General features: G+C 39.1%; 1 protein-coding gene across 8 annotated transcripts in view; it reads right to left on the reverse strand.

The window, feature by feature from the left end:
• LRRC8D (leucine rich repeat containing 8 VRAC subunit D) overlaps positions 1–17,771 on the reverse strand; it is a 130,840-nt gene that overhangs the window by 82,434 nt on the left and 30,635 nt on the right. The window contains exon 1 of one of the 8 annotated variants that reach the window (XM_061121426.1): positions 10,945–10,967. The exons of the other annotated variants lie outside the window; for them this stretch is intronic. The gene's annotated coding sequence lies outside the window, so the exon portion shown is untranslated. Of the gene's footprint in view, positions 1–10,944; positions 10,968–17,771 lie in introns of those variants that run through there. 8 annotated transcript variants of the gene reach the window in all.

The raw sequence follows: 17,771 nt of genomic DNA on the forward strand, positions 1-17,771 counted from the left end.
TCAGACCATCCCCAAGAACAAGAAATGCAAAAAGGCAAAATGGTTGTCTGAGGAGGCCTTACAAATAGCTGTGAAAAGAAGACAAGTGAAAAGCAAAGGAGAAAAGGAAAGATAGGCCCATTTGAATGCAGAGTTCCAAAGAATAGCAAGGAGAGATAAGAAAGCCTTCCACAGTGATCAGTGCAAAGAAAGAGAGGAAAATAATAGAATAGGAAAGACTAGAGATCTCCTCAAGAAAATTAGAGATAGCAAGGGAATATTTCATGCAAAGATGGGCTCAATAAAGGACAGAAATGGGATGGACCTAACAGAAGCAGAAGATATTAAGAAGAGGTGGCAAGAATACACAGAGGAACTGTACAAAAAAGATCTTCACGACCCAGATAATCACGATGGTGTGATCACTCACCTAGAGCCAGACATCCTGGAATGTGAAGCTAAGTGGGCCTTAGGAAGCATCACTATGAACAAAGCTAGTGGAGGTGATGGAATTCCAGTTGAGTAATTTCAAATCCTGAAAGATGATGCTGTGAAAGTGCTGCACTTAGTATACCAGCAAATCTGGAAAACTCAGCAGTGGCCACAGACTGGAAAAGGTCAATTTTCATTCCAATCCCAAAGAAAGGCAATGCCAAAGAATGCTCAAACTACTGCACAATTGCACTCATCTCACACGCTAGTAAAGTAATGCTCAAAATTCTCCAAGCCAGGCTGCAACAATATATGAACCGTGAACTTCCAGATGTTCAAGCTGGTTTTAGAAAAAGGCAGAGGAACCAGAGAGCAAATTGCCAACATCTGCTGGATCACTGAAAAAACAAGAGAGTTCCAGAAAAACATCTATTTCTGCTTTATTGACTATGCTAAAGCCTTTGACTGTGTGGATCACAATAAACTGTGGAAAATTCTGAAAGAGATGGGAATATCAGACCCCCTGACCTGCGTCTTGAGAAATCTGTATGCAGGTCAGGAAGCAATAGTTAGAACTGGACATGGAACAACAGACTGGTTCCAAATAGGTAAACGAGTACATCAAGGTCGTATATTGTCACCATGTTTATTTAACTTATCTGCAGAGTATATCGTGAGAAATGCTGGGCTGGATGAAGCACAAGCTAGAATCAAGATTTCTGGGAGAAATATCAATAACCTCAGATATGCAGATGACACCACCCTTATGGCAGAAAGTGAAGAAGAACTAAAGAGCTTCTTGATGAAACTAAAAGAGGAGAGTGAAAAAGTAGGGTTAAAGCTCAACATTCAGAAAACTAAGATCATGGCATCCGGTCCCATCACTTCATGGCAAATAGATGGGGAAACACTGGCAGACTTTATTTTTTGGACTCCAAAATCACTGCAGATGGTGACTGGCAGCCATGAAATTAAAAGACGCTTACTCCTTGGAAGAAAAGTTATGACCAACCTAGACAGCATACTAAAAAGCAGAGACATTACTTTGCCAGCAAAGGTCCATCTAGTCAAGGCTATGGTATTCCTAGTAGTCATGTATGGATGTGAGAGTTGGATTATAAAGAAAGCTGAGCGCTAAAAAAATTGATGCTTTTGAACTGTGGTGTTGGAGAAGACTCTTGAGAGTCCCTTGGACTGCAAAGAGATCCAACCAGTCAATCCTAAAGGAGATCAGTCCTGGGTGTTCACTGGAAGAACTGATGACGGTGAAACTCCAATACTTTGGCCACCTGATGCAAAGAACTGACTCATTTGAAAAGACCCTGATGCTGGCAAAGATTGAATGCGGGAGGAGACGGGGACGACAGAGGATGAGGTTGTTAGATGGCATCACCAACTCAATGGACATGAGTTTGAGTAAACTTCGGGAGTTGGTGATGGACAGGAAGGCCTCGCATGCTGCAGTCCACGGGGTCACAAAGAGTCGGACACGACTGAGCGACTGAACTGACAACATACTGAGAGCACTGGCTGGAAGCCTACAATCCTCCTGGCCTGTCTCTTTAGGGCTGGTGTGATACTGGTCAAGTTACTTAATGATGCTGAGCCTAAATTTTTTTCTGTGTGTGTGTGTACAATATAGGAATAAAAGTAGGACAGACCTCACTTAAGTTCTGTGTCAATTAAATGGCACAAAGACTGTATGTGGTTTTAGCACAGTGCCTGGCATACGCTGAGATCACAGAATATGTCAGGCACCGTGGGTGTTATTAGCTCTTTATTTCTGTAAGAATTGATCTGTCTTATGTGAGGGGGAAATAAAGTGAGACATAGAGACATACACAAATCTCACTGGTATCATGGACTCCATAAATACTTTCAAGTGTGTGTGGTAATAGTCATGGAAGATATTAGGCAGGTATTTTTGAAGGAATCTTCTGTATAATCTGAGGAGACCTGGTAGAATTTACTCTATGGTTACTTCAAGTCACAATCCCACATTACACAGTATAAAACTTCCATTTCTCATATTTTATAATTCTAAACTCTTGGTCTGCCTGCTATTCTTAAGGATAAACCTTCTCCAATGCCAAGAATAAATATTTTGTACCAAACACCAAACAAGATACTAGAGAATATAAAGATGACTTCTGTATTTTCCCACAATTTGAAGGCCGTTCTTTGGCTCAGTTGTGTTGGTAACTTAGGACCTTGAAAGGGACTCTCCCAAACTTGGGCCCATTTTACAACTTCTCCTTCCTTTGCCTGTTATGGACAAGGATTCCACATGGAGGTCCCCGACAATGTGACGGTTCAACTGCTTCTACCTAAGTTCTGAATAGTCAGTCCTTAACACGAAGGGCAGTTATTTTCTCTCAATCTTCCAATCCCCAAAGGTGTACTTGCTTCTTAAATTGTAACCCCAGGAATAGAGGAAAACTTTAAGAAAAAAATGTTTTAACTAAGGTTTTTAAACTTCACATGAAAAGATGTTCTACACCATTAATCATAGAAGAAATACAAATAAAGATCACAATGGGATACTATTTCACACCTACTAAGATGGTTATAATCAAAACACAGAAAATAACAAGTGTTGGCCAGAATGTGGAGGGCTTGAATCTTCATATGTTGCTGATGGAAATGTAAAATGGTGCAGCCACTTTGGAGAACAGTTGGGCATTTCCTCAAAATGTTAAATACAGAATTACAATATGACATCAATTCTGTTCCTAGGGATACACCAAGAAAAATGAAAACATATGTCCACACAAAAACTTGTACACATATAGGCAAAGTGGAAAAAAATGCTAATGTTCATCAACAAATGAGAATGGATAAATAAAATGATGAAGTATACCTAGTTTCAGATTTGCAAGATGAAAAAGTTCTGGATATCTGTTTCACAACAATGTGAATATAACACTACCGAACAATACACTTGAAATTTTGCTGGCAAATCTACATAATGAAATATTTGGTGATAAAAAGAAATGAAATACTGACACATGCTATAACATGGCTGACCTTGAAAACATTATACTCCATGAAAGAAGCCAGAAACAAAGGGCCTCATAATACATGATATTATTTATATTAAATGTCCAGAATAGGCAAATCTACAGAGACAGAAAGTAGACTGATAGCTGCCAGGGGCTAGGGGACTTGGGAAGAATGGGAATGACTTATAATGGATACAGGGTTTCTCTTGGGGTGATGAAGTATTCTAAAATTGACTGTGATGATGGTTCGCATAAATTTGTGAATGTACTTAACACCAGTGAATAGTACACTTTTATTGGGCCAACTGTACATGTATGAATGATATCTCAATAATGCTATTTAAATTATATATGCAAGAAAGTTACTTCTAGGTCCTTAGGCTAAAGCCATAATGTAATAAAGTGCCTTCAACTTTGGGGTCTGTATCAGCAAGATCTGCATCAATTTTTTCTTTTCACATTAAGAGTAAGAATCTGATATACTTGAAATCCTCATTGCCTTCCCTACCTGCCCTGCTATGTTCTTCTATGCTCTCTCAACATGTGCTCCGTGCTTCTGAGTGATAGGCCTGCAGAGTTACCTAGGGAACCACAAAGAGCCAGAGAGAGACTCCAACAGAGAGCCTCTGAGGCCTTAGAGAAACCAGAAAATAAGGCTTCTCCATCCTTCATCAAGAAGGAGCTTTGTTAAGATGCAGGGTCAGGCTAACAGGCTAAAGAGAGGTAGAGAACCAAGGGAATGACCCCCATGAACCAGAACATTTTCATACACACAGTGATATGGCTATGGTTTGTACATGGTCTGCTGCAAATGCTCTCAGCAAATATCCTCAGTTGGGGGTCTCAGGATCTCTAGAGACACACAGATACACTCAAGAATCTGTGACTTCTCCAAAATAATCTTTCAGTTCTGTATTTTCATCCGAGTGTTCATCTGAAAGAAAGTGATATAAATCCAGACCAGATCATTTTCACCAGCCCTTCACCAACACAGTGCCCAGGTGAACATTTATGATTACATTGGTACTGAGTGATCTGCATCACAAATACAGTGTGCAGGCAGGCACACACATGACAGTGACAAAGGTCAATTTTAAGACATTTATTGATCACTAAGACTTTGACTGCATGACACCAGAATGACAGGCACTGAGGTTCTGTGCGATATTCACTGCTACAGCCGAACAAGGACAGGACAGAGGCAGACTGGATACGTAATCAATGGGGTCACACCAAATGAAGGTCAAACGACACTAAGGCATTCATAACAATATCTTCATAATGGCATGAAGGTATTGTAGAACAAAGGTTTTGTTTTGGTGGTTCAAAAATTTACAAAGAGAAAGCAATAATAAGAAAAGGAATTATTAGGTTCCAGTTGTCTTCAAAACAGTGTAAATGAGTCATTTCCACTATCTATTGACTTCCTTCAACAGTCTGACACTTGGCTGTATGCTGAAACTGTAAAAATCTGTAACAACTAAATTTCACAAACATTGTGCTCCTTTTCCTGACTCTAGTAATCACTGAACTGGATGTATGTTTGATGTCAACTTCAGTACCTCTGGAATACTAGTCTTATCTTTGAATGTACAAGACACTAAGTATACTAGCAAAGAAATTGGAAATCATTAAAACTGTCATTCAAGGACTGCTCACTGACACAGCTGCAGTCTGATGGGCCTGAGATAGCAAGCAAGGCCTTCAAGTCCATGTGATTTTGACTAATATATTTATTGCCAACAGGTCTTTTCTGAATTATTATTATCAAAATCAAAAGGCAGTTATGCATTAAGTATTTATTAGGACCCAAGGCAACAACTTTATATTATTTAAAATAAATAAACATAAGTGATTAAGACTCAGCAAAAAAGCATTCACTAATTTAAATTTTAATTGTTGAATAGTTTTTGCATTTATTGGTGATTTTTTAAAATGTTTTAATAGCTGTATAAAAACTATAAGCATAAAGAGTATATATTTTATTTCATGTTTATATATAGTTAGTACAATTAAGCAAAGCTAATTTAAGTCAACAAAAGGGGATGGCTGAAATGCATGTGTGGCTGGCAAACACTAATATGGGGTTGATTTGAACATGTTCATTCATTCAAAAAACATTCAAGATCTTATTGTGGGCCTGGTAATTACGATACAGTGTAGAACAGGACAGACACATTTATGCCTTCCTGGGGCTTAGAATTTATTTTAAAAGGCATGCAAATGTAACAAGTGAAATGCCAAAGAGATAGGAAGTATTACAGAAAAAAATGGCAAGGGGACTTTATTTAGTTTATGGGGTGAAGAGGACTCCCTGAGAGGAAATTACATTTAAGCTAAGAAAAAAAGAAGGAATAGGAGCTAGTAGTAGCTGAGACAGTAAAGAATCTGCCTGCAGTACAGGAGACCCAGGTTCAATCCCAGGGTTGGGAACTCCCTGGAAAAGGGGATGGCAACCCACTCCAGTATTCTTGTCTGGAGAATCCTATGGACAGAGGAACCTGGTGGGCTACAGTCCACGGGGTCACAAAGAGTCAGACACTAATGAGTGACTAACACAACTTCAGAGAAAAGTGAAGCAACAGAAGGGGAGAGCATCAGACACACCCTGCAGACTTATCAGGAAAGTAGAGAAGATTAGAGGAACAGAAAGAAGTCCTGCAAGGCTGTAAGTGGAGTGTGAGTCTGGTGAATGTCGGTGGGGCTGGGGGGCTGGCCCTGGTGGGGGTAGGGTAAGAGCTGCTGATTCTAGATAGAGGCAGGGACTTCCTCTTGCAAGGTCCTGAAGACTTCTTAAAGGGTCTGCCTTTTAACTCCTCAGGGAGGACTTCTGAGGGTGATGAGAAATCACTGGAGGGTTTTACACAGGTCACGTCACACACGTTGAGTTTTATTTCGTAAAAACCCCTCAGACTTCACGTGTACAGAGCACTGGAGGTCAAGAAAGGACGGCTAGAGGCAGCTTCAGCAGGCCGGGCAAGACAGGAAGGTGGCCACCTAGGAATCCTGACTAGAGCAGCATATTAGAGAATTTTAAGACACTGGATAAAAGTTAGGAACTTAAGTTTAAGACAGAATTGAGACAGCTTGACAACTCATTGCAGGTGGGAGTTAAATGAGAAGGATATATTGGGTTGATCAAAAAGTTCATTCTGGTTTTTCAGTAAGCTGTTACAGAAAAACCTGAATGAACTTTTTGGCCAACCCAATATTATGGAAAATGGCCAAGTGGTTAACTGGTGGATGGTGTCTTTCACCAGATGGAAGAAGAATAGCAAATCCTTGTAAGTTGAGGACCACCTGCATTCAAAGGCTGCTTTGTACAAGTTGTTGGAAAAAAATACTTCTGTTTTTCTTGCAATTTCATACCTCTGCATCCATTATGAATATCTTCAAAAAATACTACTGACTTGCATAATCACTCACACCCAGAGGCGGCAATATCCAAAACAAGCCTGTGTTCTTTTGGGAAAGTCTTGGTTCAAAGACAAAATCTGAGAACAGACAAATCTTTTGATCCTTACCATTGACACGGTGCTTCAATGCAAACCTGAACTACTTAAGACCTTCCTTTGATGGGACAAAGAGCAACAGCTCAACATAGGCACTTAGGTTTAAGAGGCTCCCACTCTCCACTTCATGCCTGAGAAACAGGGATTTAAATATCGAAAGAACTGGGAATTCAAGTTCAAGTGACCACTGCACCTGGCAGAATTTAACCCAGCATTAAACCACTCCATGCAAATTCACAATTTGCTAAGGACAAACAACTCTGGGAAAAGTTTTCCCATGACCCACTCCCTCATGAACATTTTTAATATTTCAAAAATGCTTAGAATCTAGAACAAAGCAATTTAAAACTCTCAAAGGGTCAGAGCAACTAGAATTAGCTGAAGAACGCATTATACATGAAAGACACCAAGGCTCTATAAACAGGGCATCTTCTTCACACCAAAGCACAAGAAAACAAAGGAAAAACTAAACTAACACAGACCACAGAAAATATCACATGAAAGGAAATTCACATCTGGCCTAGCCTACAAAAGAAGAAATTCAAATAAACAGGCTTGGTTTCTGTGGGCTCCCTGAAAGCAAGGAGCAGAGAGAGGAGAATCATTTTAGTCTTGAAGGTGAGATTTTCAAGGATTTCTAGGATTATTAAGGAGGCAAATAGACGCAGAGCATCCCCTGCCTCCGTCTCCACAAGCCTCAGTCCATTATCTGTTCACCGCGATGCACGATCTACATTCTGTGTCTGCCTCCAGTTCTTTCTCCAGGGGCCAAAGATGGGAAGACTATTGACATGGATGATCATTTATTTCATCAACACTTGTATCACACTTATTATGTGTCAGGTACTATTCTAAATGCCTCACAAATAAGAACCTACTTAATCGTTAACTACTGCACAAGTTAGACACCCTGAGTTTTTTTTGCTTTACACACAGGGAACTGAAGCATGGAAATGTCAGCTATAAAATTTGCTCAAGGCCAAACAGCACTAGTAAGTGATACAGCTGAGATCTGAATCCACTTTTAATCATCTGAGCTACAAAAAGCTATAAAGATTATTGTAATTTTCTTCCTTATTTCTTGTATTTTCACATTTTCCCTGCAATGAGGATTTACTACTTTTATACTGAGAAACTAAAATGTCATTTTTACTTTGAAGTATCAAACCAAAAAAATAAATAAAAACAAGGCTTTGAATATCTCATACATGAAATCATACCTCATCTATCAGAAGCCAAGAGGTTAGGTCAGATGATCCTCTTTGGATCATCTGCCACAATTCTATGCCCTGTTTTCCATTACACAGGCAGGAACGGCAGCAGAAAATGTAGACAAGGCAGCGATTATGAACACATGGACTAGAAAACTGATCTGAAACCTAGTTCCAGTTTGCAAACTATAGAATCTGGAATAAATGCTTAAGCCCTGTAAACTTCAGTTTTCTGATCTGATAACTGAGTATAGATAACTATACCTGTCTGCCAGAGTTAGCTCATGTAAACTACTTAAAAATATAAATGTGCCTGGCATGGAGTACGAGATCAAAAAATTGTCAAACACAGGAAAACTAAGCTGTCCAGATATTTGCCTATGTAGATTATTCCTGGGTCAGAGCAATCAAATAAACCAAATAGAGTGAAAGTCGCTCAGTTGTGTCTGACTCTTTGCAACACCATGGACTATACAGTCCATGGAATTCTCTAGGTCAGAATACTGGAGTGGGTAGCCTTTCCCTTCTCCAGGGCATCTTCCCAACCCAGGGATTGAACCAGGGTCTCCTGCATTACAGGTGGATTCTTTACCAGCTGAGCTACCAGGGAATCCCCAAATAAATCAAAGACTTCACAAAATCATCAAACATGAACAAAAGAAAGAATCTGAGCAAGAACATGGGAAGTTTTTTATCATCTCATTACTTAGCAACCAGGGCTAACAGAGTAAAGACCATCTTTGAGCCACAGAGATACTACTCCTAGATCCAGAGGCCAGAGTTATGATACTGCAGGGGAATGTAAGGAAATAACTACAGTGATAGGGGCCACGTCTTCCAGTATGCCTTTGTTTAATACGAAGAGTTATATTTCAAGGAACAGGTTATTTCATGTCTCTGATTCTCCATTTCATTATTTATAAGAGAAAATCATTGAACTGAGTGTCCACAAAGTTGCTTTCCAGCCCTGGTAACCTGTATTTTTTTTAAGGGTATAGCCACATCTCTTTTAGTCAAGATGTACTAAAGAGTTTCCACCACATTTCTAAGGGCTATCACTCTGTCAAGCAAGTGGTCTTCAAATAGCACGTAATAAATAAAATTTTTATATTGCCCCTTTACTACCCACAGCAATTCCCTAAGGTTATGTTAAACGTTCCTGTTAAAAAGAACGCTTCTGGCTCTGTGGTCCTGATATTCTTCTTCTCTCTAAAATATAATACTCACAATTAGGAGCACAACCCCCAAAAGAGACTTAAATAGAGGAAAAATTAAATGCTGCCAGCACATTTTTACTTTCATAACACTTTGTATAAAAAAATTTTTCTCTGTCCATATCCAACTCCATTCAGTGCTTTCATGGCTATCAACTGTGAAGCTGCAAGTGCCACAGTAAACGCTAACGCGGCAATGTGTCTTGGCTTTATTGAGATCTTCAGTGCCGTCCCTCATGCCAAATCTAAAGGACACAGAGGATCACCAGTTGTTCACTGAGCTGCCTAGGAATCAGACATTGATGGTAAAGTTGCCGAAGGAGCTCAGGGCATCCCTGGCCCGTGGGCAGGCCCGAGGACGCAGGTAGAGAACTGGAGAGAAAACAGAGACTGCAAAAGAATGAATGCGCGGGCAGAAAAAGAACAGGAAAGGGGCAGAGAGTGAAAAGCTACAGAATCAGAAGGAATAAGTACACCAAGTGCTTTACACTCATTAGGTTCACATAAGCCTCACATCATTTTGTTCTCATGTTAAGGGCAAACTGAGGCTTAGAGAAAGTAACCTAGATGACCTTCCTAGAGTTGCACAGCTAGTACACAGCAGAGCTGGTACCTGAACGAAGTTCTCCCAGCACAAAGCTTATGACTGAAGATGCACTTTGTGACCTCGGAGGACATCTCTGATCTCCCTCCTCCCATGGGAGGTTTCAGGTCTCTCTACACCCTCGGCCAAGGATGGACAGCTTCTACAAGGCGCCCTCAGGGCTGGGCCCTCAATAGTGCCAGGCAGTTGAGTCTGGCTCTGCATGGCTTTAAAGGAGATCTGTCCTTTATATTAAGCTGAAATCTGTCTCCCACCAATTTCCATCTGTCTTTTTCCCAGGAGATGATCATATCTGCAACAAACATGAGGCTTCCTGTCAAAGCCCCCATCCATAACTAAACAGAGGGAGGGAAAATGTTAGAAAACTTTCAAGGAAAATCTCAAAAATATATATAATTTTTTTCTAAAAACAGCACTTCATGGTACCTAGATAGCATATTAAAAAGCAGAGATATCACTTTGCCAACAAAGGTCCATCTAGTCAAGGCTATGGTTTTTCCAGTGGTCATGTATGGATGCAAGAGTTGGACTGTAAAGAAAACTGAGTGCCGAGGAATTGATGCTTTTGAACTGTGGTGTCGGAGAAGACTCTTGAGAGTCCCTTGGACTGCAAGGAGATCCAACCAGTTCATCTAAAGGAGATCAGTCCTGGGTGTTCATTGGAAGGACTGATACTGAAGCTGAAACTCCAATACTTTGGCCACCTCATGAGAAGAGTTGACTCATTGGAAAAGACCTTGATGCTGGGAGGAATTGGGGGCAGGAGGAGAAGGGGACGACATCAGATGAGATGGCTGGATGGCATCACCAACCCGATGGACAAGAGTTTGGGTAAACTCCGGGAGTTGGTGATGGACAGGGAGGCCTGGCGTGCTGCGACTCATGGGGTCACAAAGAGTTGGACACAACTGAGCAACTGAACTGAACTAAACTGAACTGAACTAAACAAGCTCTGGGATTAGTAAACTTACTACAGAGAAGTAAACTTACGGACAGTTGAAGGTGGGCTTATCTTTGGTTAGTTATCTTCACATTCACAGAGGAAGATGTAAATTTATTTCTGTTAAGAAAGAAATTAGTTGCCTTAGGTTTTAGCATAATATTTAGCTTAAAATATGATGAATTTAAAAGAGATCAGAGTACAGTGGTGTTTATTTCTTCCAGAAAAACTGAAAATGTACATTCCCTTAATTTTGTAATGGTTCAGATAAATCTACTTACTCCTTAAGTTGGAGATTTATAAGCTCTCTTTCCCAGCACTGATGAAAGCTTACTTAGGAATGAACAGCTCATCTACTGTGTGACCTTCAACTTCAACTTACTGCTTGGTTTTTAGGTTCCATCCGGAAAGTGAGAATACTACTTGGTAAATCGTATTTTAAGACTGTTGTAAAAATGCTGCTTTGTTACTGTGTCCTAAAATGTAAGAATTACTCATCTAGAATTAAACACTAAAAAAGGCAGGGAACTTCATTTTAGCAAATATGTAAAATATTTTCATATATTTTATTCATTATATGTATTTATAAAATGTGTATCAATCTGGCAATTATATAAAGATTATTTTAATGCTCAGTATTTTTGCAGGTTACAGCCACAGTCATTTTTGCAATTTTTACATTTTCACTTCGCTGTTTACAACCACCCCCTGAAAGCACAAAATGGGAGTCAGTCTCTTTGTCAATGCACTGCTCTAGTCTCTAGATCCCATACTGGGCATCTCTGGCAGGGCTGATCACAACCTCATACTTCTTTCAAAGAGCAAATAATTTAGGAATCATATAGAGGAATCATCATAAAGTAAAAGGATGAAAAGGTACCTCAAAATTAGTGCCTCTTGACTTTTTCCTAAGAGTAGTTATTAAAGCATTACGGTTTACATTTATAAAAGCTAAGACGACCTATTTATACTATCAGTTCTTCTGGGGTAAAAGCTCAGGATTGCAGATAATCCTCTTTCCTTGTATTTAAATAATGAGCGGATTATTTCTTTTCTCCATTCACAGTTCTTACCCCCAAACCATTTCTCACTTAAGTAATTTTCACAGCTGTACCAGAGGAACAAAAAGGCAGAGAGACTGTTACAACGTAGACTTTGACAAATTAAAACCAGAGTGAAGGGACCAGCAGCAGCAGGTCAAAGGCACCAAGCCAGCACAGGTAATGCTTAGATAAATGAGCTAACGTAGTAGCAAGCCCTGGATTTGTCATTGTTGTTTCTCCACTAATATTTCCATGTATCAAGTCTTTCCTTCAGAAATGAATTTTAAAAAGAGGCAAATTACTTCTCTACTCCACACATCTATTAAATAGTCTGCTAATATACTTTATACTGCAAACATAAAAACTCAATAACTTTTCCAACTAATCTTAGTAAGCACCCCAGAAACTTGACTTCTGACTTCTCTACTTCCCATAAAATATCTAACATGAGACTATTACAAAGAAAGTTTGCTAAATTTTACTCATAATTCCTCAAATAGCAATATTTAATCTTTACATTTCCTTTAAAATGTGTATATATTTTAACAGTTGCAATAATAAATGTACTGTGAATGAATTTTTTACACTTATTTCATAATGTTTCTAATTTTCTCTATATATCTAAATGGATAATTCTATTAGCTTTAAACAAAATACAACTGCTACTTCATTTCTAACCTTAAATAAAATTTCCTGACTCTAGTAATAAAATACATAAAAATGGAGAATTACACTTTTTTTGGAAAAAGAGAAAAAAAAGTGTTTGTTTTTTTAGGCCCTTCTCTTTCAGAAGACATGAAAAGCTTCACTTGTCTTTTGCTTACTTGAATGCAGCAGTTAAGTAGCAAAAGATAACGGTCTCAATTACACAGACTAACAAACTGCAGTATTTACAAAATTTATGACTTTCTTGAAAACACCCGGCAGGTAACTTGGTTCTAAAAATCATTAAAAAAAAAAAAAAAAAAATCTACATTTCATCTGTTTGCACTGAGCCATGCAACCTTAACTGGGTTTGGTTCACAGGCACAGGTAAATTCAGAGAATATAATTAACATTTTTAAAACAGTAATGATAATTTTCTCTAAAACTTCACAGGGGGGACTGAGACCCCCAAATCCAGACAGAACAACAGCCTCACATTAGTTACACCATCTTCACCTATTACCACAGATACCAGAACCAAAGAACTATTTTACAAGTTTTACATGGAAAGCTATACTTTAAACTAGTTTTTGAGTGCTCTTACTCTCCTCATTATTTTTTGAAAGACAGTTAAGAGGCATAAAGATATTCCAAGTAGAAGAAAACCTAATTATGTAGAAATAGAAGTTTTTGGTTCACTGTGTATTAAATGGAAACCTGTCTTACGTCACACCACAGCGGGGAACTGATGCTTAGGCATTTGGAGGCTTCGATCTCACTGTATAGGCACAGAAGGTACAGACCAGGAATTGACGACGTTCCCAGGGCAAGGTCTTTCCCATTTCCTACCCAAGGAGTGCTGGTGGAGTGGGACAGAATGCTTGCCTCAAGTCAGAAGCAGAGAAAGGATTTAAATTTCAGAACCATGGGAGATTTTTCAGCTTGTTTTGCTGTGATTTGCCTTTTCCTTTTCTTCAAATGAAAAGAGCCCTGTTGTTTCTGATTATAACAATACCTACTTGTTACTTAAAAGAAAATCAGATAATACATAAAACTATAAAAAAGAAAGAAGAAAATCATCTATAATCCTACTTCTCAGAGATTGTTGTTGTCGTTTAGTCGCTAAGTCGTGTCTGACTTTTTGCTACCCCGTGGACTGTAACCCACCAGGCTCCTATGTCCACGGGATTTCCCAGGCAAGAATACTGGAGTGGGTAGCCATTTCCTCCTCCGGGGGATCTTCCCAACCCAGGGATCAAACCTGTGTCTCCTGCAGGTGGATTTTTTTTAATCACTGAACCACGGGGGAAGCCTACCACTCAGAGATAACTACTCTTAATGTCTGGGTATAGATGTTTCCAAATTGTTTCCTATCTATACACACAAAAATGGGGGTTTTGTTATTGTTGCTATTGTGGTTTTTTTTTTGTTGTTGTTGTTGTTTTTTAAGAAAGTGAGATCAATTGTAAGCTCCAGGGTCAGGACTAAAAAAATTTTGTAAAGGAAATATATGCTTAAAGAGGAGATAAAACACAACTATATAAAATGTTTACTTAAAACCACAGAAGGCAAAAGAAGGGTAAAAAAACAAAGAACAAATACAATGAACAGAAAACAGCTGGACATTAGTAGCAGATTCCTTCTTAAGACATTAATCCAACTTTATCAATAATCACATGAATCATCTAAACATACCAACTAAAAGACAGATTGTCAGAGATTTTTAAAAAGACCCCATATTTGTTATCTATAAGAGATCCACTGTAAATGTAAAGACTTAGGTTAAAAATAAACAGAAAGAAACTGAGATCATGGGCTGTCTACTACTTTGAGATTTACCTTTTTATCATTTTTTTTTTTGGAGTATAGTTGACTTACAATGCTGTGTTAGTTTCAAGTGTACGACACAGTGAATCAGTTACACAAATACATACGTCCACTCTATTAGGTTATTTTCTCATATAGGCTACAGAGTACTGAGTAGATTTCTACTTTTTCTTGAAAGACAAAGGGAAAAAAATCTAGTCTATTGAGAAATTCTATAAAGTTCTCAATGTAAACATAATTTCTCCAATATATATATAAACTGTTCAATATTTCAAAATGTTGACCTATTTTATACTATTTGAGAAATATAAAATTCTTTCAGCTCAGAAATGAATGGTAGATGAATACTTAACACATATATTTCTCCCTAATCTTGCTTATAGCTCAGAAAGAAAAATCTGGCAACATAACATAACCAATTTCCTCTCTTTATAACGTGCTCCCACTCCATGTTTCTGGAAGTAGACAAATACTAATAAATGTCCCTATTCCTGCCTGAGAATTCAGATTACTAGCAGCTTCCTTCGTCAGTGTAGTTCCATGTTCAACATGAGCTGCTAAACTTTTCTTACTAGCAAAGCTATGAAATAATTCACTGACCGAGCAAGTTTTAAGTTCAAGTTTAAATGCTATATGGATATATAGAAACTCAGTTGGTTGGTGTCTATTCTAAGTTTAATGCTGAAGGATACTTTCTATTGTTGCAGGTCTAACACGCCCATACTGACCACATACATCTTGGAAATAGACTCTCCGAGACATATTAGATAGTCACTTTGGATTACCACAACTTTGTGTATGCCAAAGGTATATTCCTAAATGGTACATACTCATCTTGGTTCCTTGTGTTTCAACAAGAAGTATTAGACTAGATTTTCTGAGGTTAAAAAAAAATGACTGAAAATTTCCCATTGTATGATGATGCTGGAATCTCTGATTACTACTCTGAGTTCACAGTCAGGCTACTTAGTTTATTTTGAGAGAGCAAATCCTTCCTGCTGTTTCTCAGGAAATGGAAGAACACATTTATAGACTATGTTTTAACTTTATGTTTCAATGGTTTTAGTTTTTTAACTATGTCTCACTTTGAAGAATATTTAATTATGTGGAGATATTAACACTTTCAAAAAGAAGCTAACGCGGGGTGGGGGGAGGGTGGGCGGTGGAGAGAAGAGTATTCTCAGAAACTTAAACTAACATAGTGACTTTTCAAAAAATGTCTCACACAAACTGTTACACCCTGTCTCTTCCTGTGAAGAATTTTCCAAGCATTAAGTTGTGCAATAGCTTAACGAAGAAAAAAGGAAATGCTCAAGTTTCTCTCAAATATGTAATAGCATAGAGAAATTAGAGGCTTAATTTTACAGTGCCCTATCACCTGCTTAGGCTTGTGAAAGCACTACAATAATCTCTGAGTCACTCAACTCATCTGGACTCACCTTTTCATGCTAGCCACACACTCCTGGGCTTTTGGAGACCATCACTGCTCTTAAGAGGGGGCAGAAACAGTTAATGGTTTTGAAGAATAAATCTTTCAGGGGATGAACACAGCTAACTGAGAAGAATGATGAAATGCTTCCAATTATTTCTGACTTCTCTACAGGCAAAGACAAGCAAGGTATAGTGAAGGAGACGGAAAGGAGACAGGCTGTATGAGCGAAGATGCTACAAATAATGCTCAACCTTCTGAAATGGTTGAATTCTCCCCTACGTAGAACATTTTCAAGTAAGAAGGAGAAGCAAATGCAGTGAAATAAAATGCAATCATATAGGGAAAGAAACAACACAGACGAATGCAAAGACTAGGACCACCCTTATGAGATGACCTGTCATGTTTCAGGGAGCTGTGGCCCACAGCATACCCACCTTCCTGTCCAGCCTTGCCCAACTCCCCCAGGCTCGGATCCCTGCTTCCTGACTTGCTACCTCTCTCCCATCGTCAAGTGCAGCCCAGAGGCAGAGGCCTGGGCCCGATCACCTGGCAGCAGCCCTGGTCTCCTGCTGTCAGTACTCCAAAGGCACTGGCATTAGAGCCGTTATCAGAAGGACTCATCAACGATAACTCCTCTGATTGTGTCCAATGATGTACAAGTCTCACAAAAGTTCTGAGAGTTACAAGAGACTTGGGGGACCTGAAGAGTAACTTCCTCCAGTGAAAGATGAGGAAACTGAGGCTCAGAGGGATGAGCGGACTTCCCTAAGCCCATCCTCTGTTAATGGAAGAACTTAAGACTAAAACACAAGTTCCCTAAACTCAATTTTTGTTCCCTCTCTTATTTTTCCTTCCCCCTACAACATCCTTAAGCTTCCTTAAATCACCACCTAAACTTAACACTTCAGGCAAGGCCTGTGTGTTTTATTTGTGAAGGTCATTCATAGTATTCATTTTAGGGTATCAACCAGAAAAGAAAAAAGAAAACAAAACTCACTACTGGCATTTAATCCCCACTAACAAAATCCCAACAGGGCCTTCAGTGATACAGGACTATTATCATACTTGTCCTAAATCAATGAGCTCCTTTTTCCAAGTTAACTGTTACTAACTTTCAACTGTCTTCTCAAAGCCTCCTCACTCAGCAGATTTCATTTGCTCCTACCTCTCTGCGAAAACCTAAGCCATCAGGAAGGAACTTTCTCAACTTCCTCCCTGCCTCCACATGCCCACTCATCCATAGTGGCACGTATCTTTCCCACCTCCTCTCCTGTCTCCAAGGTATGAAGGTCCCTATTCCCTCCTGAGACAAGCTTGCACTCCTGACCCTGGGCCACCCTATCTTTTCTGGAACTTTACTCCATTCTACCTCAGTCACTTCTCCACTCTTCTCAACAAAAATACAAGCTCTAGCTACCACGCCACACAAAAAATATTCCTCATGGACAAATGTGTACACACAGACACACATGCACACATACACACACGCACTCCACGCAGTGCCCCCACTTCTCAACTCCTACTCTTTCTTCATCCATGACAATCTAGATTTAGACTTTAGAACCTCTACCTATGAAATACCTGATCGTCAAACCCAATCTCCCATTTTCAATCTTTACCTGACCTTCCTGTGGCCTTGGTCACACCTGACAGTTTTCCCTATTTAATACCTAGGCGATTTGGCAAGCTGCTCACCCTAGCTTTCAAGATAATTTATCTGTAAAGGATAATAACAATAATTATTTCAGGGGGTACTATAAGGATTCTCTGACACAATATATGGAAACAACACCAAAAAACCCTGGTGCTTAGTATTACTATCTTTTGTATTTGTAGATTTTCCCAGTCCTTTTTCTCTCTCCCCTTCTTTCGTCTGTTCAGTCTTTGGTCCTTGCATGGGGATCTCAACTGTACGCATGGCTAGAACCAT

Source organism: Dama dama, chromosome 20 (assembly GCF_033118175.1).
Source record: "Dama dama isolate Ldn47 chromosome 20, ASM3311817v1, whole genome shotgun sequence".
NCBI classification, from domain to species: Eukaryota; Metazoa; Chordata; class Mammalia; order Artiodactyla; family Cervidae; genus Dama; species Dama dama.